This window comes from Neophocaena asiaeorientalis, unplaced genomic scaffold, assembly GCF_003031525.2.
Source record: "Neophocaena asiaeorientalis asiaeorientalis breed wild unplaced genomic scaffold, Neophocaena_asiaeorientalis_V1.1 scaffold429, whole genome shotgun sequence".
Lineage (NCBI taxonomy): Eukaryota > Metazoa > Chordata > Mammalia > Artiodactyla > Phocoenidae > Neophocaena > Neophocaena asiaeorientalis.
This window is the reverse complement of record NW_020173550.1, coordinates 4760913-4785821: the sequence shown is the minus strand read 5'-3', so window position 1 is coordinate 4785821 and position 24909 is coordinate 4760913. Positions and strand designations below refer to the sequence as shown.

At 37.8% G+C, this 24909-nt stretch overlaps 1 pseudogene; it reads left to right on the top strand.

Annotated features, from left to right (window-relative positions):
* The first annotated feature begins 503 nt into the window (after positions 1–503).
* LOC112401451 (sodium/potassium-transporting ATPase subunit alpha-1-like) overlaps positions 504–24909 on the top strand; it is a 67038-nt pseudogene continuing 42632 nt past the window's right edge.

The following is a 24909-nucleotide window of genomic DNA, read 5'->3' as shown; positions in this document are numbered from 1 at the left end:
GGTAGAAGGAAATTATAGAATAAAGCTTGAAAGATAAATTTCAAAAGCTGGAGTATAAGTGCCCTCAGATTGAAAGGGTATAGAACATCACAAATTATAAATATGTACAAGGCAAATCAGTGTGAAATTTTAGAATGACAGAGTAAATGAAAGATTCTGAAATCTTCCAGAGAGCAAAACCAGTTCAAGGATAAAGGAATGAGCATCAGACTAATACCAGTTTCACATCTGCAATACTGGACACTGAAAGGAAATGAAGTGCTTTCAAAGTTCTGAGGGAAAATTATTTTCAAAGATACGTAAAACCCAAAGTTAAATCCTCAATCAGGATGAGTAAAGAATCAAGACGTTTACAAAACTAAGGGATATTACTTCCCAGACAAAATTTCTTAGGAACGTACTTAACGATTTTGTTTAGCAAAATGAGGAGAGTAAGAATGAAGAAGACATGGAATCCAAGGCAATGCAGATTCAGGGTAGGTGACAAAAGCAGGGGTCCCACGATGGCAGCTTTGCAGCAGGTCTGCAGGATGGCAGTCCAGACAAAAGTGAGGGAACGGAGAGAGGATCGAAGCCGGAAGCACCAGCAAAAAATGGCATTTCATAAATTTGATGTTATTGTTGAGAAGGTAGAACTACTAAAGTATTTAATAAGGGCAAGCATTATGAGAAAATAAAAAGGTAGTTAGAAACTCCAGAAAAATGCAAGAGCTATACAAAACAGCAAAATCAATTACATGGTTCTGCAGTGCACAGTACCTACAGAGGAATAACAAACAAAACATGATTAACCGGCTTTCTGTTTTTATAGTCATACTATAGATCAGTCATAGAAGACATTTATAGCCTTGGAAAAGGATGCAAATATTATTCACCTTGACAGTTTAAAGGCAAGAGATGTAGCTTATGGTTGCTACAAAAAGAAATATAATGGTGGACATTTATTTAAAGTTACAAAAATAATTAAAGGAAAGCAAAAAAGGAGGGTAAGAATCACATTGGCAGGAGGCCTGAGATGATATAAGACTTAAATCTTGTGTCAGAATAGGAAGTCAACAGATATTATCTCAAATTAATGAATCAAGAAATATAGTAGAAAAGTAGATTAAAGACTGAAAGTAATCATCAGAAATACAATTTTAGAAATAATTTTTAAGGTTAAATGGTGTTACTCCTGTAAGAAAAACTAGATATTGGGAAGTATGGAGCAAAAGAGTTTTGTTTTTAATTTAAATCGCTCCACTTGGTTTGCTTTTCTCAAATCATACGAATGAATGAATCCATTTGAGTGGATTATGAGTTAAAACTCATAAAAAATAAAACATTAATTTTTTTCTTAGTTTAGGGGTTACTGTTGGTTGCTTACTCATTTTTTATTCCCTTTCTTCTTTATTGACAGATCTCCAGGATTCTTTGTACAGCTGTTTCCTCTGTGCAGCTGAGTGTAGGGAAGGTGACTTTGCCTCCAACTATGAGGTACATTCGCATTAATTAAATTATCAAGATAATTCCATTTTTCTAATTGAGAGATAGAGTTAGAATTATTTGTGCAATCAGTTCTGACCAAAGAGATAAGAGGTGTGTCTGCTAGAAACTTTTGAAGAAAGGTTCCTTGTTTTTAAAAAGGTACAAAAAAAAGGTGTCACCTTTCCTAGGTGTGACTTCTGGGACTCTGCAGGCCAACTGACAGCCCTGAGGGCAACTAGTCTGGGGACAGAGCAGAGATGCTGAGGATGTTTAAACAGAATGATGGTAAGAACCTGGGTCCTTGGTGAAGTTGCCACTCATTCCAAGGACTTATTGTATGTAATACTTTTCCTTGTGTTAATCTATTTTAAGTTTGATATTTTGCTCCTTGCAGTTGAGGGCATAGGCTCCAAGACCAGCATGTTTTTACAGGATGTTTTCAGGCAGAAGTAGGTTGGAATTGGGCTCTGATGGCTCTCCCAACAGTGCGATTGCTTTCTTTTTAATCTTTATTGACTTTAAAAATTGATTTATTCATCGTTTTTATTGAAGACCATAAAGAACTAAAAAAATGGAAGACCAATTCAGTTCTTCATCACAGATATTCAAAATATAGATGTGGATAAACGAAAACATCTATGATTCTGAGCTAATACTGAAATTTAGATATTACTTGTACTCAAATTATTTCTTTTAAATTAACTTGGGAAATTACATAACCATATTTAATTCTTCTGAGAAGAATTGTTCAGTTCCAACCATCTGCTAAATTAAGCAACACTGATAATAATGAACATTTACAACAAACCTGATATAAAAGAAGGTGATAACTTTAGGTATAAAATAAACCTTGGGAGGCTATTGCAATCTCATAATTAGGAGTACAGATTTTTCAGTGTACTGGAACTCTGTGGAACTCTGTGGAACTCTGTGGAACTCCAGATTCAGGGGTGATGATGGTCAAAGTGTTACATCACATATCCTTAAATTCTTTATTTCATTTTGGGAAAAATGACCACCAAATTCTATCAAACTCTCAGTTTTCCAAATTCTTCCACCATGTCTCACCAGACTACTATTTTTCTTTTTTCCCTTTCTTTCTCTCTCTGCTTCATTTTTTTTCTGGTGGTAATGTAGATTTTGTTTCTTAACTCTTAAAAAAACGTTTAAAATTCAATTTCTTTAAACTTAAAAAAAAGTTCACCATTTCTCCCACTGCACCACTCCCTGCCTCTTGCAACCACCAATCTGTTCTCTATACCCACAAGCTTGGTTTTTGTTGTTGAGGTTATTTATTTATTTTTTTGACATTCCATATATAAGAGAGATCATACAGTATTTGTTGTTCCCTGTCTGACACTTTTTACTAAACATAATACCTTCGTCCATTCATTTGTTTTAGATGGCAAGATTTCATTCTTTTTAAGGCTGAATAATATTTTATATATATATATATATATATATATATATATATATATATATACACACACACACACACACACACACACATATACATATATATATATGTATATCTCACAATTTCTTTGTCCACTCATCCGTCAATGGATACTTAGGCTGCTTCCAACTCTTGGCTGTTGTAAAGGGGCTGTCCCTTCCCTATTGTATATTCTTGGCTCTTTGGTCATAAATTAGTTAATTGGTCATATATGTGTGGGTTTATTTCTAGACTCTCTATTCTGTTTTATTGATCTAGGTGTCTTTTTATGCCAGTACCATATTGTAAAGAATGATGCAGTAAAAATAGGAGTGCATAATCTTTTTGAATTAATATTTTTGTTTTCTTCAGGTAGATACCCAGAGGTGGAATTACTAAATCATATGGTAGTTCTATTGTTTTTCAGGAAACTCCATACCATTTTCCACAAGGTTGCGCCAATTTACATTTCCGCCAACAGAGCACAAGAGTTCCCTTTTCCACATCTTTGCCAACACTTGTTAGTTCTAGTCTTTTTGATAATAGCCATTCTAACAGGTGTGAGGTATAACCTCATTGCGGATTTGATTTGCACTTTCCTGATGATTATGATGTAGAGCATCTTTTCATACACCTGTTTGTCATCTGTATGTCTTCTTTAGAAAAATGTTTAATCAGATTTTTGGCCTATTTATAAATGCTTTTTTGTTATTGAGTTTTATATATTTTCAGTTTTAGCCCTTTATCAGATATACAATTTGCAAATACATTCTCTGTTTGGTAGGTTGTCTTTTCATTTTGTTGATGGTTTCCTGTTTTGTGCAGAAGCTTTTTAGTTTGATGGAGTCCCACTTGTTTATTTTTGTTGCTTTTGCTCTTGGTGTCAGATTTTTAAAAATCATCATCAAGACCTATGTCAAGGAACTTCTTGCCTGTGTTTTCTTATAGGAATTTTATGGTTTCACGTCTTATCTTTAGGTCCTTAATCCATTTGGTGTTAATTTCTGTGTCTGCTACAAGATAGTAGTTCAGTTTCATTCTTTTGCATGTGGCTGTCCAGTTTTCCCAGCACCATTTTTGAAGAGACTGTCCCTTGCCTATTGTATATTCTTGGCTCTTTGGTCATAAATTAATTAATTGGCCATATGTGTGTGGGTTTATTTCTGGACTCTCTATTCTGTTTTATTGATCTATGTGTCTTTTTATGCCAATACCGTATTGTTTTAATTACAATGGCTTTGTAATATAGTTTGAAATCAGGGAGCATGATGTCTCCAGCTTTGTTCTTCTTTCTCAAGATTGCTTTGGATGTTTGGTGTCTTTTGTAGTTTCATACAAATTTTAGGATTGTTTGTTCTAACTCTATGAAAAGTGCCATTGGAATTTTGATAAGGATTGCATTCAATCTGTAGATTGCTTTGGGTAGTATGGGCATTTTCCCAATCCATGAGCATAGAATATCTTTCCATTTATTTGTGTCTTCTTCAGTTTCTTTCATTAATGTCTTATAGTTTTCAATATACAGGTCTTTCACATCCTTAAATTCATTTCTAGGTATTTTTTTCTTTCTGATACAATTTAAATAAGATAGTTTTCTTAATTTCTCATTCTGATAATTCACTATTAGTGTATATAAAATCAACAGGATTTTGTGTATTGATTTTGTGTCCTGAAACTTTACTTAATTCATTTATTAGCTGTAACAGTTTTTTCTTTTAACGGAGTCTTTAGAGATTTACACATATATAATATCAAGTCATCTGGAAATAGTGACAATTTTACTTCTTTTCCAATTTGGATGCATTTTATTTCTTTTTCTTGCCTGATTTCTCTGGCTAAGACTCCTAATACTATGTTAAATAAAACCAGTGAGAATGGACATCCTGTCTTGTTCCTGATCTTAGAGGAAAAATCACTCAATTTTCACTGTTGAGTATGATGTTAGCTGTGGGCTTGTAATATGGCCTTTCTTATGTTGAAGTACGTTTTCCTGTATAACCATTTTATTGAGAGTTTTTATCATAAATTGATGTTGACTTTTTTCAAATGCTAGTTTTTGCATCTTTTGAGATGATTATATGATCTTTATCCTCCATTTTCTTAATGCTGTGTATCAAATTGACTGTGATGTTGAACCATCCTTGCATCCCTGGAATAAATCCCATTTGATCATGGTGTATAATTCTCTTAATGTGTTGTTGAATTTGGTTTGCTATAACTTTGTTGAGGGTTGTTTTTATATCTATGTTCATCAGGGATATTGACCTGTAATTTTCTCTTTTTCTGTGGCATCCTTGTCTGGTTTTGGAATCAGGGTAATGCTGACCTCATAAAATGTGTTTGGAAGAGTTCCTCTCCTGTTTAAAAAAATTTTTAGAAGGATTGGTATTAATTCTTCTTTGAAAGTTTGGTATAATTCACCAGTAAAGTCATCTGGTCCTGAACTTTTGTTTGCTGGAAAGTTTTTGACTATTGGCTCAAACTCCTTGCTAGTAAATGATCTGTTCAAATTTTCTATTTCATCATGGTTCAGTCTTGGTAAGTTGTATGTTTCTAGGAATTTATTCCTTTCTAATAGGTTTTCCAATTTGTTTGCATATAATTGTAGTAATCTCTTATCTTTTCTGTTTCTGTGGTACCAGTTATAACATCTTTTTTTTTTTTTTTTTTTTTTTTTTTTTTTTTTTTTGCGGTACGTGGGCCTCTCACTATTGTGGCCTCTCCCATTGCGGAGCACAGGCTCCGGACGCACAGGCTCAGCGGCCATGGCTCACGGGCCCAGCCTCTCCGCGGCATGTGGGATCTTCCTGGACCAGGGCACGAGCCCATGTCCCCTGCACCGTCAGGCGGACTCTCAACCACTGCGCCACCAGGGAAGCCCTCTTCTTTCATTTTTGATTTTATTTATTTGAGTCTTCCATCCTTCTTTCTTTGGAAGTCTAGCCCATGTTTTGTCAATTTTGTTTATCTTTTCAAAGAACCAGCTCTTAGTTTCATTGATTTTTTAAATTGTCTTTTTAGTCTTTATTTTATTTCTGCTCTAATCATTATTTCCTTCCTTCAACTAATTTTGAGCTTCATTTTTTCACCTTTTTATGTTCTTGTATGTTTTTTATGATATCTCAAGGCCATGTTCAAGGAAACATTCCTGGGATCATCTACCTAAGACATGAAGTGACAAGCTCAAATTCTAACTCCCTCTTGTTGAAAAAACTCAACTTGAACCCAGGTTGTAAGTGTCAGCCTTGAGCCTTCATATTAGCTCATGCTGACTTCATCAGCAGATTAATTGCTCCCAAGTTTGTTAGTGCTGATGGTTCTGCCATTGTAGGAGCAGGGATACTTACCTTTTCAAATGAAAAACAGAGCTATGATCAAAGCTGTCAACTCAGGGACTTTAAGAAATGATTTCTCTTTTGACTTTTTATTGCCTAGGCTATCATAAAATAGTCTACTCTTTCCGCACAGTTGATTGAAGCCTGAATAAAATTCTTCACTCAGATGACAGCCAGAGGAGATATTTGTAATTTGGCACTAGCTTTGATGGAGATATTCTGTAATTTATGGCTTTGACAAGTGGAAGCCAAGATAAAATTAAGATATTATAGCTTTGGGAACAAAGATTTTTTTTCTAAGTTTTCTTGGGCAGTTAATTTGTGTTTGGCAGATTGTCCTCAGAGTAATGGAGATGAATAGAAATAACTTTACCCTGAATGGCCCTTTGGGGAGCATAGTCCTTTTTGTTTTGTTTTGGGTTTTTGTTTTGGTTTTTTTTTTTTGGCGGTACGCGGGCCTCTCACTGTTGTGGCCTCTCCCGTTGCGGAGCACAGGCTCTGGATGCACAGGCTCAGTAGCCATGGCTCACGGGCCCAGCCGCTCTGCGGCATGTGGGATCTTCCCGGACCGGGGCATGAACTCGTGTCCCCTGCATCGGCAGGCGGACTCTCAACCACTGCGCCACCAGGGAAGCCCCATATTCCTTTTAATGTATCAGTTTATAGGGCCTGGAATCTTTAGAATTTGGTAACAGAGACCCAAGCAGAGATGTTCTGCTGAGTATTCAGGACTATTTTTACATAGGACATCATTTTTCTTGAAGTCAAAGTGCATCGACTCTCTGGTCTAATGAGTCTTCATATGCAAGGAGGTGAGAGCATCAATATGTCCCTCAATTTTTGGACGGGCAAACTGAACTCAACATCTCACTAATTGTCAGAATTAGGGTCATGTAGAAGATCCAAATCTTCAAAATTCTGGCTTATACATGGTTACCTGGGATGACTCTTTCTTTGTATTTTCTAAACTAGACAAGCTCATTTATCTGTCATAGCAATAGAAAATTAAATATCTAAGGTCAGTGCACCAGGGTTCTTTGGAAGATAGTCAATGAGGAGCCAGGTGGATCTGAGTAATCTTAGGTGCATATGCCCCATGCTTAGCCTACTCTTGAAGCTTTCAACAAGAGTAGAAGTTTACCTAAGGGGATTCTTATGAACTTTATTTCATTTCCTAATAGCATCTCCACATCTTCATCAACCTTTCATTTTCCAAGTTACTTCCAGTATAACATGCATTTCTGTCTGGTCAGTTTCCAGGTAGGAAAAATGATAGAGTCATTGCTTTTGCTTTTGACAGCTTTTCTGTTTCCATGGAACTCTGGTCAGCTGGTTTAAACTAAAACTTCTTCTATTTCCTGATATTTCTATCACTGAGTTGGCTGTCCTTCTGTTCTCTGGTTGGAACACTATGGGTACTAATAGAAATCTTGAGATATTAGTTTGAAAATGTTAAGTTTTTGAAGCTTCTGGTTTTTGGTATATTATTTCTGCTTATTCTTTTTTTTTTTTTTTTTTTTTTTGCGGTATGCGGGCCTCTCACTGTTGTGGCCTCTCCTGTTGCGGGGCACAGGCTCCGGACGCGCAGGCTCAGCGGCCATAGCTCGTGGGCCTAGCCGCTCCGCGGCATGTGGGATCTTCCCGGACCGGGGCACGAACCCGTGTCCCCTGCATCGGCAGGCGGACTCTCAACCACTGCGCCACCAGCGAAGCCCCTCCGCTTATTCTTTACACTGCTAGGAAGTTTGAAAGAAAGAAGGATGTTTTGATAAACACAGAGAATTCAAGTGATGACCCCAAAGCTCACAAATTATAAGTGATGCTCACTCTATATTAATTTTCTCACCTATGTAGAATTGATTAGTTGGCTTATAGTTTGCACTCTTTAAGATAATATTATATTAGAAGCTAATGAATAAATTAGGAGTGGTAGTGATTATTCATTTGCTATGGACTGAATGTCTGTTTCCCCACCAAATTCATATGCTCAAATTCTACCTCCCAAGGTGATGATATTAGGAGGTGGGGGGGGGCAGTCCTTGGGAGGTGAATAGGTTATGAGGGCAGAGCCCTTATAAGTGAGATTAGTAAACTTATGAAAGAGGCCCCAGAGAGTTCCCTCACTCCTTCTATCACATGAGAACAGAGCTAGTGAGAAGGCACTGTCTATGAACCAGAAAGCAGGTCCTCACCAGACACAGAATCTGAAGGTGTCTTCATCTTGGACTTCCTAGCCTCCAGGACTGTGTGAAATAAGTTTCTGTTGTTTATAAGCTACACAGTCTGTGGTATTTTAAAATAGTAGCTTGAATGGACTAAGCCATTATTTTTATAAGATTGCACTCTTTAAGACTAAGATTTGGGGAAAAAACAGCAAGACTTTGAATAATTTTTTTTCCAAAATGAAATTGTGTTAGTTCATAAATCATTAAATATTTGCAAAGAAAAGGGTAAGTTGATGCTGAAGAATGGTAATGTGGCTAAAAAATACAGGCAAATGATGTGGTGACATAAGAAAAATCATGCCTTTTAAGATAAAATTCCTTTGAAAGGGTAATACGAGTAAACTTCCCAAATGTTATTTTGGATAAAAACAACACAACTTTTCAGTACACATTTCAACCAATAAATCAATTAAATATGCTTAATAAATGTCTCCCATAATTTTGCTCAGTGCTGTTCCATGTATTGAGAAGAACACAGAACAAATGTAAGTTATTGAGCCTTGAGAAGCTTCCATTCTAGTTGAAGAGGCATGATATTGTATAAGCAACAATTAAAGCAAAACACAGGGAGTAGCTGAAGTCCAGGGCTGCATTGTGCAAACAATTCTCAAGCGCTATTAGTGTTTCATACATGGAAAGATCAAATCAATAAGGACCGCTTTTACCATGACAGCTCCATTGGAGGAGATAGGAAAATTCATCCTTATAACTATGGAGCTTTCCAGTTATTATATTTATCCAATATTTTGATATATTAAGGTCAATCAAGTCAAGTGAATGGAAAACTAAAGATTTCTATTATGTTCAAATATTTGAAGTGGAATGATCTTGTAAAGTCTTCTTTGACTTCCAGAGTATGTTTATTTAGTATTAATTTAAAGAATAGAGGAGAAGGAACAGGATGGAAGGGAGACTGAGAAATGGAGGAAGAAAGAAAGACCTTTTAAAAATCCTAAATGAATTCTCTGTTTGTTTGCCTTCAATAATGATCAGATGAAAGTCAAAGGATAACCTTCACTCTGACATTTCCTTACATTCTACTGTGCAAATAGCCTGCATTCCCTCTGCATATTAAAGTCAAATTTGGTTAAAGAAGAGGCATCAACTAGTTCACAGAGAGCTGTCCAAAGCATTTTTATGGAACTTTTCCAGTGCATCCCTCGTACACCTCCTCCTATTGTCTAATCCTTCTTGACCTCCAAAAAGAAAAAAATGAATCTTTTTATCAAATGTTCAGGACTGCTTGGGTTTCATAGGCAGTGCATCTTCACTAAATCTACTTTAGTTCTAGAATCTGTGCTTCATTAAACCTCTGTTGCTTCCATAGTTTTCACTTTATTAGGAGCAACTAATTTTCTATACACCTATGGGTCCCCACCTGCCTGAATGGGAAGATGTTTTTCACACACGATTTGGGATTTTGTATTTTCTGTGCATGCTAAAGATTACATGATGCTTTTTTCTAAACATGCTATTTAAGTCCTTTGCCACCATGATTTTTCTTTAGGTAAAACTTCAAATGAGCTTGTAAGTATTTTACTCTCAGATTGATGGTGCAGTGGAATATGTCCCAGTAGTATGGACAGCTCAGGTTCCATTTTGCAGACCCCAAAGTAATTCATTTAGAGCAGTGACTTATGTGTGAAGCATTTGACTTTTGAAACCATCTGGCTTATAGTTTCAGGAATAATGCAGCAGCCTTTCAATTGTCCCCTCATCTCCCATTGTTGGAGAGGCCATTCCATTTAATTTCAGAAATGAAGAAGTCTTGATTGGCTGCCAAGTATCAGCTTTGGGTGCATTTTTTATAATTCCATTTACACACCCTCCCAGAGCTCAGAGTTGTATGGAAAAGCTTATGGTCTCTTTGTTCTGGCTTTGGTGTTAAAACAAATGAAAGCTGCAATAAAACATCTGTACAGCTTGGGATGTTACAGTATTATTTCCTTCCATTTTCAAAACAGTGAAGTATGGCATAAATTCTTCAGATAGCTTCTTGACTTCTAGATAAATATTGATTTCTCTCTTTTTTCTACATATGTACTTATTTTTCTTTTTAACCTTTGCTGTTTGCTTTGGCTTGGGTTATGTATTTATTGGAAGGATAAAATTATTTCAGCTTATCATCTAACTACGCAGAGGAAAACCTGGTGCTGCTTTTTAGAATTATACACAAGAAAGTATTAGGGATATAGCAAAATATATTCTTATTTTCAAAAACGTCCTGGGGTTTATTTAGTGATTGTTTTTATAATCCTAGTTAGTTTATGTAAAGAGTTTAGAATTAGTTACACTAAAATGTAGTAGGCAGGAGAAATAAAACATCTGTTTAAGATTTGTTCCTGATGCTGGTTAGATATGTAACGTTCCCATCTGGGATGCAAATTTTGTTGAATTACATTGCTAATCTAGTTTCTTGCGTTTCCCGCATATTCTCTGTGCTCCTATCAAACTGAACCATTTACTTTTTCCCTAGATATTTGCACATGTTCCTGTTTTGCAGCCGTTCCTGTTTCTTTCTGCTCCTTTCAGCTCCATCTAACTCTTCAAAAAGAGCACTTCTCATCACCTCATGCCTAAACTCTTTCTCCTTACCTCTTCTGGATCCTAAACCACAACTTCTTTCTGGTGGCCAGAGGAAATTTCTTCCTTGACCTCCTATAGCACTTACTTTCCATCATTTCAGTTTTCTTCTCTTTCCTTTTATATTATACCTTCTCTCTTTATCTCTCTCTCTCTCTATCTACCTATCATCTCTCCATCCATCCTCCATTTTCTGTCTGGTTTCATTGTTTTATCTTCTCTTGTAGCTCTGTACACTGATTTATCCTTGTATTCTCTCACTATATCCAGCATGCCTTACTTACACTCTTATAATAACTACTCATTAAATATTTATTAATAAGAAATGAATGAAAATCCTTGCAGGTTACTGCTGCATAATAAATGTATGTTTTTTAAAAATTGTGATAATTACAAATTCCCTAACTGGATCCTTGTAACCTGTTGGTTCTGTTCTTTTTTTTTTCTTCAGTCACTCTCATTGTATAAAGCAGGTGGGTAGTGGACTAGAAATAGTTAAGACTAAGGACATAAAATGGAAAGAGAAAACAAGGAAATGTCTTTCTTCGTTCTCCCCATTATCTAATGTTTATTTTTTCCCCTTTACAGGAGTAAAGGCAGAAAACTTCATTTTTCTTATGCATTGTGAAACCCATCACATAATCTCTCCAATGCGGAGGTTTTTTTTCTTTTCTTTTCTAGGTATTTCTTGAATACTTTTTATGGCAGTTGAGGTTTTTTTTTAACCAAAATGTAAATTTTTCAAATTTCCTCTGACACAATCTGTTATGTATCTTTCACCACATACCATTATATTTGGAAAGGAAATTAGAGGTTTCAAAAGTGATTGTAAATTATTTTTTCATAGACTTTGAGAGATATCAAGTAGGGCAGCAAGGTGGCATTGACTTCAAAAGTGTAGAGCAGCATCATGAAATGCCATAGTTTCCTTTATAAAGGTATTAATATATCAGTCATTGGAAATGAATGTCTACAGTCATCTCTAAATTGTATTTTCAGTTGGCACAATCTTAGAAGAAATGTGTGTTGTAATTTTAGGATTCACTGTATAAGTCTATTTGATGAAAGCTGATTTATGTAGATTGCATCATTCCAGTTAAAGATTCAAGGACATCTCTAGGGATTCCCTAAGTATAGGTACTTATGCTGAACTTTGAAAAGCGGATTCTACCGGAAGTGTGAGAGTCATAAGATAGCAATGCTCTTCATGCTGTGAGCAATGTGGAAGAGACCAGATTGGGAGAAGAAAGTGCTGGATACTTGGAGAAACAGCTGGGTCAGGAGCTAAGGGCCATCTGTAATCCAAAATAGACAAGTCTTAGTGAATGCAGCAAGATTTCATTCCATTCCCCAGTAAGCAAACAGATTGACATAAAATGAGGTAGATCTTGTTAGTTTGAGAGGAATAGTGCCTGCTTTGAAATTTCTGGACAGCCCCCAATGCTCACTGTTGGTACAATAAGATCTTTTAGCTGGTGAATTGGATGCAAGGTAGGTTACAGTGAATAGTTAAGATTCCTGAAAAAAAGCTGCCAGGATCTCCTAATTGGAAAATGCCCTGATGGAGAGTACATTACTAGCATCTCTCTAGATACCAACAACCCAAGCTTACAGATAAACTCTAGAGACTTGGAATGTTTGCCTTCCCATCTTCAACTGGATGGCAAGTAAATTTAAATGCCACTGGTCATTTATTAGTTAGTTATTCATTTATTCACCCTAACATTTATTCAGCACTTGTTCTGAGTCTTTTAGCACCTTAGGTGCTGGAGATATAAGGAATATCTCTCTGCTCTTAAGGAGCTTACCCTTTGGTGGGAGAGCGGTAGACTAATTGTATAAATTGCCCCAGTTCTGCATGCTATCTGTATAGGTATCCTTTGCCTTGAAATTTTGAGTTTTTCTGACTGAAAAGATAGCTTGTTTCTGTGCATCTTGAGTCTGAGTTTGGCCGTGTGACTTGCTTTGGCCAATGGCATTTTAGCAGAGGTGAGATAATTGAGGCTTGAAAAAGGATTTACACCCTTTTGCTTCCACTTGAACTGTGAGAATATATCAGGGTAAGCCTCTGAGAGGGATATGAAAAACACATGGAACAGAGCCAAGTGATCCTAGTTGACAACTTGTCAACTATCAGCCATGTGAAGAGCCCACCTGAGCACAGAAGAACTGTCCCTTCTAAATCACCAGTTCATAGACTCATGAGCAAATAAATGTATGTAGGTTTTTTAAAAATTAATTTATTTATATATTTATTTTTGCTGTGTTGGGTCTTCATTTCTGTGGGAGGGCTTTCTCTAATTGTGGCAAGCGGGGGCCACTCTTCATCGCGATGCGCGGGCCTTGCACTATCGCGGCCTCTCTTGTTGCGGAGTACAGGCTCCAGACGCGCAGGCTCAGTAATTGTGGCTCACGGGCCCAGTTGCTCCGCGGCATGTGGGATCTTCCCAGACCAGGGCTTGAACCCGTGTCCCCTGCATTAGCAGGAAGAATCTCAACCACTGCACCACCAGGGAAGCCCCAGGTATGTAGTTTTTGATCACTGAATTTTGAGCTGGTTGGTCTCACAACGATTATTATGGTAGTAATTATCTAATATGGTAAATATACAAAAGTAAATAATCACAATTTATAGTGATAAAGGGTATGAGAAAGTGCACACAGGGGAGACCTTTGCTTTGGGAAGATGAAGTAGTACTTATCCCTACTTCCCTTGCTAAGTTCAACTAAGAATTCTGAACATTAAATAGAAAACTAACATAAGAAGACTTGGAAAGGTGTAGAGGTGAAGGCAGATAGGTGATGGATCTCACAACCCAAGGAATAATGTGATGGTTAATTGCATGGGTTCCCTATCTGTCTGATATATCCCAAACTTGGAGCTGAAAAAACTGGCAACCCAGAAATGTCAACAGGTGCTGAAAAAAAAAATCCCCAACCAAAGCCTGCTCTCCATCCAAAGGACCAGAAGAGAGGCAGCTTACCAATACAAAATTTTTTCCCATAATAATTATTCTACTCCAGACAAACACCACAGAAGATGCTGTGGTCCAACCTCCACCCAACCAACAAATTTAAAAGTTTAATTTCAAAAATGCACGTGGGGTGATGGAGAGCTTGCCACTGCCCTTGAGATTTTCTTTTTATTACTTCCTAGGTATTTTTTTTAACATCTTTATTGGAGTATAATTGCTTTATAATATTCTGTTAGTTTCTGCTGTATAACAAAGTGAATCAGCTATACATATACATTATCCCCACATTCCCTCCCTCTTGTGCCTCCCTCACACACTCCCGATCCCACCCCTCTAAGTGGTCACAGAGCCCCAGGCTGATCTCCCTGTGCTACGCAGCTGCTTCCTACTAGCTATCTATTTTACATTTGGTAGTGTATATATGTGAATGCTACTCTCTCACTTTGTCCCAGCTTACCCTTCTCCCTCTCCCTGTATCCTCAAGTCCATTCTCTACGTCTGCATCTTTATTCCTGTCTTGCCCCTAGGTTCTTCAGAAACATTTTTTAGGTTCCATACATATGTATTAGCATACAGTATTTGTTTTTCTCTTTCTGACTTACTTCACTCTTTATGACTGACTCTAGGTCCATCCACCTCACTACAAATAACTCAATTTCGTTTCTTCTGATGGCTGAGTAATATTCCATTGTATATATGTGCCACATCTTCTTTATCCATTCATCTGTCGATGGTCACTTAGGTTGCTTCCATGTCCTGGCTATTGTAAATAGTGCTGCAATGAACATTGTGGTACATGACTCATTTTGAATTACAGTTTTCTCAACGTATATGCCCAGTAGTGGGATTGCTGGGTCATATGGTAGTACTATTTTCAGTTTTTTAAGGAACTTCCATACTGTTTTCCACAGTGGCTGTATCAATTTACATTCCAACTAACAGTGCAAGAGGGTTCCCTTTTCTCTACAACCTCTCCAGCATTTACTGTTTGTAGATTTTTTGATGATAGCCATTCTGACTGGTGTGAGGTGGTACCTCATTGTAGTTTTGATTTGCATTTCTCTAATGAGTAATGATGTTGAGCATTCTTTCATGTGTTTGTTGGCAACCTGTATATCTTCTTTGGAGAAATGTCTGTTTAGGTCTTCTGCCTATTTTTGGATTGGGTTTTTTGTTTTTATGATATTGAGCTGCTTGTATATTTTTGAGATTAATCCTTTGTCAGTTGCTTTGTTTTCGAATATTTTCTCCCACTCTGAGGGTTGTCTTTTAGTCTTGTTTATGGTTTCCTTTGCTGTGCAAAAGCTTTTATGTTTCATTAGGTCCCATTTGTTACTTTTGTTTTTATTTCCATTTCTCTAGGAGGTGGGTCAAAGAGGATCTTGCAGTGATTTATGTCATAGAGTGTTCTGCCTATGTTTTCCTCTAAGAGTTTTATAGTGTCTGGTCTTATGTTTAGGTGTTTAATCCATTTTGAGTTTATTTTTATGTATGGTGTTAGGGAGTGTTCTAATTTCATTATTTTACATGTGGCAGTCCATTTTTCCCAGCACCACTTATTGCAGAGGCTGTCTTTTCTCCATTGTATATTCTTGCCTCCTTTATCAAAGATAAGGTGACCATATGTGCGTGGGTTTATCTCTGGGCTTTCTATCCTGTTCCACTAATCTATATATATGTATATATTTGCCAGTACCATACTGTCTTGATCACTGTAGGTTTGTAGTATAGTCTGAAGTGAGGGATCCTGATTCCTCCAGCTCTGTTTTTCTTTCTCAAGATTGCTTTGGCTATTCCGGGTCTTTTGTGTTTCCATACAAATTGTAAAATTTTTTGTTCTAGTTCTGTGAAAAATGCCATTGGTAGTTTGATAGAGAATGCATTGAACCTGTAGATTGCTTTGAATAGTATTCTCATTTTTACAATGTTGATTCTTCCAGTCAAAGAACATGGTATATCGCTCCATCTGTTTGTATCATATTTAATTTCATTCATCAGTGTCTTATAGTTTTCTGCATACAGATCTTTTGTCTCCTTAGGTAGGTTTATTACTAGGTATTTTATTCTTTTTGTTGCAGTGTTAAATGGGAATGTTTCCTTAGTTTCTCTTTCAGATTTTTCATCATTAGTATATAGGAACGCAAGGGATTTCTGTGCATTAATTTTGTATCCTGCTACTTTGCCAAATTCATTGATTAACTCTAGTAGTTTTCTGGTAGCATCTTTAGGATTCTCTGTGCATAATATCATGTCATCTGCAAACAGTGAAAGTACTTATTCTTTTCTGATTTGGATTCCTTTTATTTCTTTGATTGCTGTGGCTAAAACTTCCAAAACTATGTTGAATAATAATGGTGACAGTGGGCAACCTTGTCTTGTTTCTGATCTTAGAGGAGATGCTTTCAGTTTTTCACCATTGAGAACGATGTTGGCTGTGGGTTTGCCATATATAGCCTTTATTATGTTGAGGTAAGTTCCCTCTATGCCTACTTTCTGGAGGGTTTTTATCATAAATGGGTGTTGAATTTTGTCAAAAGCTTTCTCTGCATCTATTGAGATGATCATAAGATTTTCCTCCTTCAATTTTTTAATATAGTTTATCACATTGATTTGGATATATTGAAGAATCCTTGCATTCCTGGGATAAACCTCTCTTGATCATGGTGTATGATCCTTTTAATGTGCTGTTGAATTCTGTTTGCTAGTATTTTGTTGAGGAATTTTGTATCTATGTTCATCAGAGATATTGCCCTGTAGTTTTCTTAATTTGTGACATCTTTGTCTGGTTTTGGTATCAGGGTGATGATGGCCTCATAGAATGAGTTTTGGGGTATTCCTCCCTGTACTATATTTAGGAAGAGTTTGAGAAGGATAGGTGTTTGCCCTTCTCTAAATGTTTGATAGTATTCACTGGTGAAGCCTTCTGGTCCTGGGTTTTTGTTTGTTGGAAGTTTTTAATCACAGTTTCAATTTAAGTGCTTGTGATTTGTCTGTTCATATTTTCTATTTCTTCCTGGTTCAGTCTTGGTAGGTTGTGCTTTTTAAAGAATTTGTCCATTTATTCCGGGTTGTCGATTTTATTGTCATATGGTTGCTTGTAGTAATCTCCCATGATCCTTTGTATTTCTGCATTGTCAGTTGTTAATTCTCCTGTTTCATTTCTAATTCTGTTGATTTGAGTCTTCTCCCTGTTTTTCTTGTTGATTCTGGTTAATGGTTTATCAATTTATCTTCTCAAAGAACCAGGTATTTGTTTTATTATCTTTGCGATCGTTTCCTTCACTTCTTTTTCATTTATTTCTGATCTGATTTTTAATATTTCTTTCCTTCTGCTAACTTTGGTTTTTTTTTTTTCTTCTTTCTATAATTGCTGTAGGTGTAAGGTTAGGTTGTTTACTTGAGATGTTTCTGCGGTAGGATTGTATTGCTATAAACTTCCCTCTTAAAACTGCTTCTGCTGCATCCCATAGGTTTTGGGTCGTCGTCTTTCCATTGTCATTTGTTTACAGGTATTTTTTGATTTCCTTTTTGATTTCTTTAGTGATTTCTTGGTTATTTAGTAGCATATGGTTTAGCTTCCATGTGTGCATTTTTTACATTTTTTTCGTGTAGTTGATATCTACTCTCATAGCGTTATGATCGGAAAAGATACTTGTTACGATTTCAATTTTCTTAAATTTGCCAAGGCTTGATTTGTGACCCAAGATATGATCTATCCTGGAGAATGTTCCATGAGCACTTGAGAAGAAAGTGTATTCTGTTGTTTTGGATGGAATATCCTGTAACTATCAATTAAGTCCATCTTGTTTAATGTGTCATTTAAAGCTTTTGTTTTGTTCTTTATTTTCATTTTGGATGATCTGTCCATGATGAAAGTGGGGTGTTAAAGTCCCCTACTATGATTGTGTTACTGTTGATTTCCCCTTTTATGGCTGTTAGCATTTGCCTTGTATATTGAGGTGCTCCTATGTTGGGTGCATAAATATTTACAATTGTTATATCTTTTTCTTGGATTGATCCCTTGATCATTATGTAGTATCCTTCTTTGTTTCTTGTAATGGTCTTTATTTTAAAGTATATTGTCTGATATGAGAATTGCTACTCCAGCTTTCTTTTGATTTCCATTTGCATGGAATATCTTTTTCCATCCCCTCACTTTCAGTATGTATGTGTCCCTAGGTCTGAAGTGGTCTCTTATAGACAGCGCATATACAGGTCTTGTTTTTGTATCCATTCAGCCAGTCTGTGTTTTCTGGTTGGAGCATTTAATCCATTTACATTTAACGTAGTTATCGATATGTATGTTCCTATTACCATTTTCTTAGTTGTTTTGGCTTTGTTTGTGTAGGTCTTTTCCTTCTCTTGTGTTTCCTGCCTAGAGAAGTTCCTTTAGCATTTGTTTTAGAGCTGGTTTTGTGGTGCTGAATTCTCTTAGATTTTGCTTGTCTGTAAAGTTGTTAATTTCTCTGTCATATCTGAATGAGATCCTTGCTGGGTAGAGTAATCTTTGCTATAGTTTTTTCCCTTTCATTACTTTAAATATGTCCTGCCACACCCTTCTGGCTTACAGAGTTTCTGCTGAAAGATCAGCTGTTAAGTTTATGGGGATTCCCTTGTGTGTTCTTTGTTTCTTTTCCCTTGCTGCTTTTAATATTTTCTTCTTTTTATTTAATTTTTGATAGTTTGATTAATATGTGTCTTGTCATGTTTCTCTATTGATTTATGCTGTATGGGATTCTTTGTGCTTCCTGCACTTGATTGACTATTTCCTTTCCCATATTAGAGAAGTTTTCAACTATAATCTGTTCAAATATTTTCTCAGTCTCTTTCTTTTTCTCTTCTTCTGGGACCCCTATAATTCGAATGCTGGTGCATTTCATGTTGTTCCAGAGGTCTCTGATACCATCCTCAGTTCTTTTCATTCTTTTCTCTTTATTCTGCTCTGTGGTAGTTATTTCCACTATTTTATCTTCCAGGTCACTTTTCTGTTCTTCTGCCTCAGTTATTCTGCTATTGAGTCCTTCTAGAGAATTTTAAATTTCATTTATTGTGTTGTTCATCATTGTTTGTTTGCTCTTTATTTCCTCTAGGTCCTTTTTAAATGTTTCTTATATTTTCTCCCTTTTATTTCCAAGATTTTGGATTATCTTTACTATCATTATTCTGTTCTTCTTCAGGTAGACTGTCTATTTCCCCTTCATTTGTTTGGTCTGGTGGGTTTTTAACCTGCTCCTTTATCTGCTGCATATTTCTCTGTCTCCTCATTTTGCTTAATTTACTGTGTTTGGGGTCTCCTTTTCACAGGCTGCAGGTTTGCAATTCCCATTATTTTTAGTGTCTGCCCCCAGTGGGTAAGGTTGTTTCAGTGGGTTGTATAGGCTTCCTGGTGGAGGGGACTGATGCCTGTGTTCTGGTGGATGAGGCTGGATCTTGTCTTTCTGATGGGCAGGACCACATCCAGTGAAGTGCTTTGGCGTGCTTGTGACCTTATTATGATTTTAGGCAGCCTCTCTGCTAACGAGTGGGGTTCTGTTCCTGTCTTGCTAGTTGTTTGGCATGGGGTGTTCAACACTGGAGCTTGCTGGTCGTTGACTGTATCTGGGTCTTAGAGTTGAGACGGAGGTCTCTGGTAGAGGTCTCGCCAATTGATATTACATGGGGCCGGGAGTTCTCTGGTTGTCCAATATTCTGAACTCTGCTCTCTCACCTCAGAGGCTCAGGCCTGACACCCAGTTGGAGCACCAATACCCTGTCAGCCACACAGCTCAGAAGAAAAGGGAGAAAAAATTAAAGAAATTAAATAAAATAAAAAATTAAAAAGTTATTAAAATGAAATAATAAAAAATTATTAAAATAAAAATATTAAAAAGTAATAAAAAAAGAAAAAGCAGAGAGTAACCAAACCAATAAACAAATCCACCAATGATAACAAGCACTAAAAACTAAAATAAGGTAAACATAAAAGCAGAAACTAGTCAGTCCCTTACAGCATACCCCATGTCTACAGTTGCTCCCAAAGTTCACCACCTCAATTTTGAGATGAATTGTTGACTATCTAGGTATTCCACAGGTGCATGGTACATCAAGTTGATTGTGGGGATTTAGTCCACTGTTCCTGAGGCTACATGGAGAAATTTCCCTTTCTCTTCTTTGTTCGTACAGTTCCTGGGATTCAGCTTTGCATTTGTCCCCGTGTCTGCATGTAGGCCACTGTCTGGTGAATGTTCTTTGCCCAGACAAGAGGGGGTTAAGGGAGTGGCTGATTAGGGGTCTCCGGCTCACTCAGGCCGGGGGAAGGGGTGTGGAATGCAGGGTGAGCCTGTGGCGGCAGAGGCCAGCGTGATTTTGCAACAGCCTGAGGCACGCCGTGTGTTCTCCCAGGGAAATTGTCCGTAGATCATGGGACCTTGTCAGTGGCGGGCTGCACAGGCTCCCAGGAGGGGCTGTGTGGATAGTGACCTGCGCTTGCACACAGGATTCTTGGTGGCTGAAGCAGCAGAGTTAGTGTTTCATGCCCATCTCTTGTGTCCACGCTGATAGCCGTGGCTCGTGCTGATCGCTGAAGCTCATTTAGGCAGTGCTCTGAGTCTCCTCTCCTATGCACCCCGAAACAATGGTCTCTTGACTCACAGGCAGTTCCAGACTTTTTCCCAGACTCCCTCCCGGCTAACTGTGGCACACTAGCCCACTTCAGGCTGTGTTCACGCAGCCAACCCCAGTTCTCTCCCTGGAATCTGACCTCTGAAGCCCGAGCCTCAGCTCTCAGCCCCCGCCCGCCCCGGCAGGTGAGCAGACAAGCCTCTCAGGCTGGTGAGTGCTGGTTGGCACCGATCCTCTGTGCGGGAATCTCTCCACCTTGCCCTCTGCACTCCTCCTGTTGCTGTGTTCTCCTTCGTGGTCCCGAAGCTCTGCCACCCCCTGTCTCTGCCAGTGAAGGGGCTTCCTAGTGTGTGGAAACTTTTCCTCCTTCATAGCTCCCTCCCAGAGTTGCAGGTCCCGTCCCTATTCTTTTGTCTTTGTTTTTTTTGTTTTTTTTTATTTTGCCCTATCCAGGTATGTGGGGAGTTTCTTGCCTTTTGTGAAGTCTCAGGTCTTCTGCCAGAGTTCAGTAGGTGTTCTGTAGGAGTTGTTCCACATGTAGATGTATTTCTGATGTATTTGTGGGGAGGAAGGTGATCTCCACATCTTACTCCTCCACCATCTTGAAGGTCCTCTCTCATTCTATTTTTGATGCATGTTTTTTTTCATGAGCTCTGCTGGCTTTGCTCTGTTGACTTGTCTTTCAGAAAAGCTCTCCCACAGCCTGATATCTGACCAGCAGTGTGCCTGGATTGATGCCTTGCCACATTCTTGGAATCCCCTCACATGCTATATCTTAGAAGGTTGCATTCAGTGAGTCAATGATCTTGCTGTCCAAGGGAGAGGAGAGGGGAAGCCAGAATCATACATGAACTTCAGAGATTCTTTTTCCTGATGATGAAGCTGTTGAGTTAGCAGCCAACCTTCTACTTGTAGGTTTTAGTTCATCTTGGTCCATGGTTCAGGTTCAATGGCTCTGAAGCTTGCTTGCACCAATTAAATCAGAATCTCTGGGACAAAGGCACTCAGACATCAGTATATCTTAAAGGTCCTAAATGATCCACTCATGCAGCTAGGCTGGAGAATTCCTGGCTATGGTGCAGCTGTGAATGGGTTCCTTCTGGGAGCTGCTGTATTAGAAGACTCACCACCTTCTGGCTTCTTAGATCTCTCAGAAAATTTGTTTTTGTGTGTTGCTGTTAAGCAGTGGTGAAAGTGGTATTAAATGGAGTGCTCCCCATTGTTCTCATAGCTTTCATTTGACCTTAGATTTTTTTTTTTTTTAGATAAGCAGGCATTCATGACTGTTTGCAAATATATTTTCTATTTACCACCTGAGGCATTGTACCAATTTTTGGGTAATGGACTTTGTGAGTTAGTTGTCTGCAACAGAGCTAGCAGAAATATCTGTCTACTGGATTGTACTTTTAATTTTTTCATTGCCACTGTTGGATTCCCTATATTTTTATATTCCTTTGAGTATTTTACTTATCAGCTAATAGGGAGAAAGATGCTTATGCTTCATAATAATCATGATGATGATTATAATTACTGTATAATGAGTACCTAACACTATGAGACACCATAGCTATTAACTGTGCATGAATTATCACATTTAATCTTTGCAATAATTTTGAGAGGTAGTGTATCTCCGTTTTATAAATGATAGTGTAGTTGTCATCTTACCTGGAAGTCTTCAGCTAAACTGTGAAAAATGACAAAAGGCAGTCTACCACCTGACATGGTGATGATGGGTTCCAGATGAAAGAGGAGGGTAGAGAGAAGGGTTGATGCAAGGCGTTCTGCTACTGCTGATTCCAGCCTGTTCAGGACCAGGCTCCATGAGAACCAAGTTTCGTGGTACAATTAGAAACCACTCTCCAGCAAATATTATTTAGAAGTAGCCTAATTAGTCCAGCTTCCTTCACTCTTCCAGCAGTAATTTCCAGCATTCCTAGTGTAATAAACTTGATGATGAATTTGGAATTTGGTGTCCATAGGAAAACTGAAACTTAACTGATTTAATCTACCTTCACCATGTATGGACTAGGTTTCTTTCTTTTTTATTTTTTTAAATTTATTTATTTTATTTATTTTTGTCTGCATTGGGTCTTTGTTGCTGCCAGCAGGCTTCCTCTAGTTTCTCTTTGTTGCGGCACGAGGGCTTCTCACTGCAGTGGCTTCTCTTGTTGCAGAGCACAGGCTCTACTCATGCAGGCTTCAGTAGTTGCAGTGCACGGGCTCAGTAGTTGTGGCACACAGGCTTAGTTGCTCCGTGGCATGTGGGATCTTCCCAGACCAGGGCTTGAACCTGTGTCCCCTGCATTGGCAGGCGGATTCTTAACCACTGTGTCACCAGGGAAGCCCCAGACTAGATTTCTTTTCTTTTCTTTTAAAAAATTTTTATTGGAGTATAGTTGGTTTACAATGTTGTGTTAGTTTTAGGTGTACAGCAAAGTGAATCAGTTATAAATATACATATGTCCACTCTTTTTGGACTAGCTTTCTTGGAGAGTTCTTGACAACCTGGTGCCTTGAATTGTTCCCTTTGGAAAATGCAACCTCATTTTGAATCCCTGAGAGTTGACTAACAGCCATGACCTCCTCATTTTCTGTTTACCCATCTTTTCTGGGGGCTGAATTCTGCCCGAGAGCTCCCTCGTCCCATCTTTTAAAGTGTTTTTATTGTTAAAATTTTATTATTTTTTCAGTATATATATATCCAGTATATATATATGTGTGTGTGTGTGTGTGTGTGTGTATGTATACACACAAAAACATTTTCTTTATCCATTCATCTACTGAGGGACACTTAGCTTGTTTCCATATCTTCCCTTGTTTCACTGTAAATGAGCTTATCTTACCTGGTGAGAATGGCTCCTGACTGAAAACCTGCATGTGGCCTCACTGCATTCTCTGTTTGGGTTCCATCTTGCTCGCTGATTTCTCCTTCTTACTCTCTTGGTTATTTGTAAGTGTGCTGCTCTTCCCTTCAGGAAGAAAATACTCTTGCTGCATGGTCAGTTTTCCCAGTTTCTTATCCTGTCTGGTAGAAGCGTGCTCTGCTTTTCTCTGAAATAAAGTGCTCCACGTGCTACGTGTCCAGGAGAGAATTGCCTCTGACACTTGTGTTTATCTGACTTGAATTTCTCATCACTGTTTCTGCAAGGAGGCTCCTTTGATTCTCATGCCATTGGGATTTCTAGGGACCTGCCCTATTTTTTTTCTCCCTGGAGTAGACACAGTCCCTTCAGAACTTTGTGACACAAGCATTAGAGAAACTCCAAAAACATTTAAACTGTCATTGAAGATTTTCTATCTTGAAAAGCAGAAATCTCAGCCACAGTTCAAGATTGCCTATCTCTGGTTATGAAGGCAGAAGAATATAAAGTCTTTGGAGACTGAGAAAGTTTCACTCTACCTGGACACGTCACAATGAGAGGAGTATATTTGGGTTGGCACTAGGAACCTTGGCCCAAAGTATTAAGCTGTTAATCCTTTTGACTCATTGTGAGCCCATCTCCTGAATGCCAAAGGTTTGCAGTACATGATGAGCCTACTCTATTATTTCTCTGTCTTATCTCACCAGGAGCTTCTCACCCAGGTGTTCAAAAATGTCAATATTTGAAATTTCAACGGTGATCTCAATTCCAGAGAGACAGCACTTAGCTGGGGAATTGATTGGAAGCTTTGAACAAGAAGGTCAGGTTGCAGAGGAATAAAATTCCCCAGCAGGGACAGTAAGGAGAAAAAGAGTGTTTGGAAAAGTTTATTTTGAGTCATTGGCTGACTTTTATTCTCATGATGTGCAAAGTTCAGTAGAGGAAAGAACTTCCAGCTTAATAACATGGGATGTTAACTCTTCCAAACACACTGGTCTTTTCAGGTGTTTGCTGACCCCTGGCATGAAAACTAGCCCCCACACCATGACAGGCAAGACACAACCCAGCAACAAAGCATTTTTTTTTCTAGATGGATTCTAACAGAAAATTGCCCTTGTCCTGAAAGCTTGGAGGTGGAGGCCCTTGGGAGTAAGTGACAAAAAGGAATTAAGCAGAAGGTCCTTAAGGTCAGTCAGGGGTATAATTTTTTCAGTTTCTCTTTTTCACCCTTAGTAGTTAAAAATGAGTCTTAATCTTCTAAAAATCTTCTGGCCAACTCAATGATCCCCATTAATTATTTCTGTGTTAAGTACTTTCATTTGTCTTTTGACATTTGAACAAGTCAAATATTTTCTGTCTTAGAGGCCAGTATGTTTTTAATCAGGGCATGCTGTACTTGGTACTCTAGTTTTATGAACAGGACTAGTA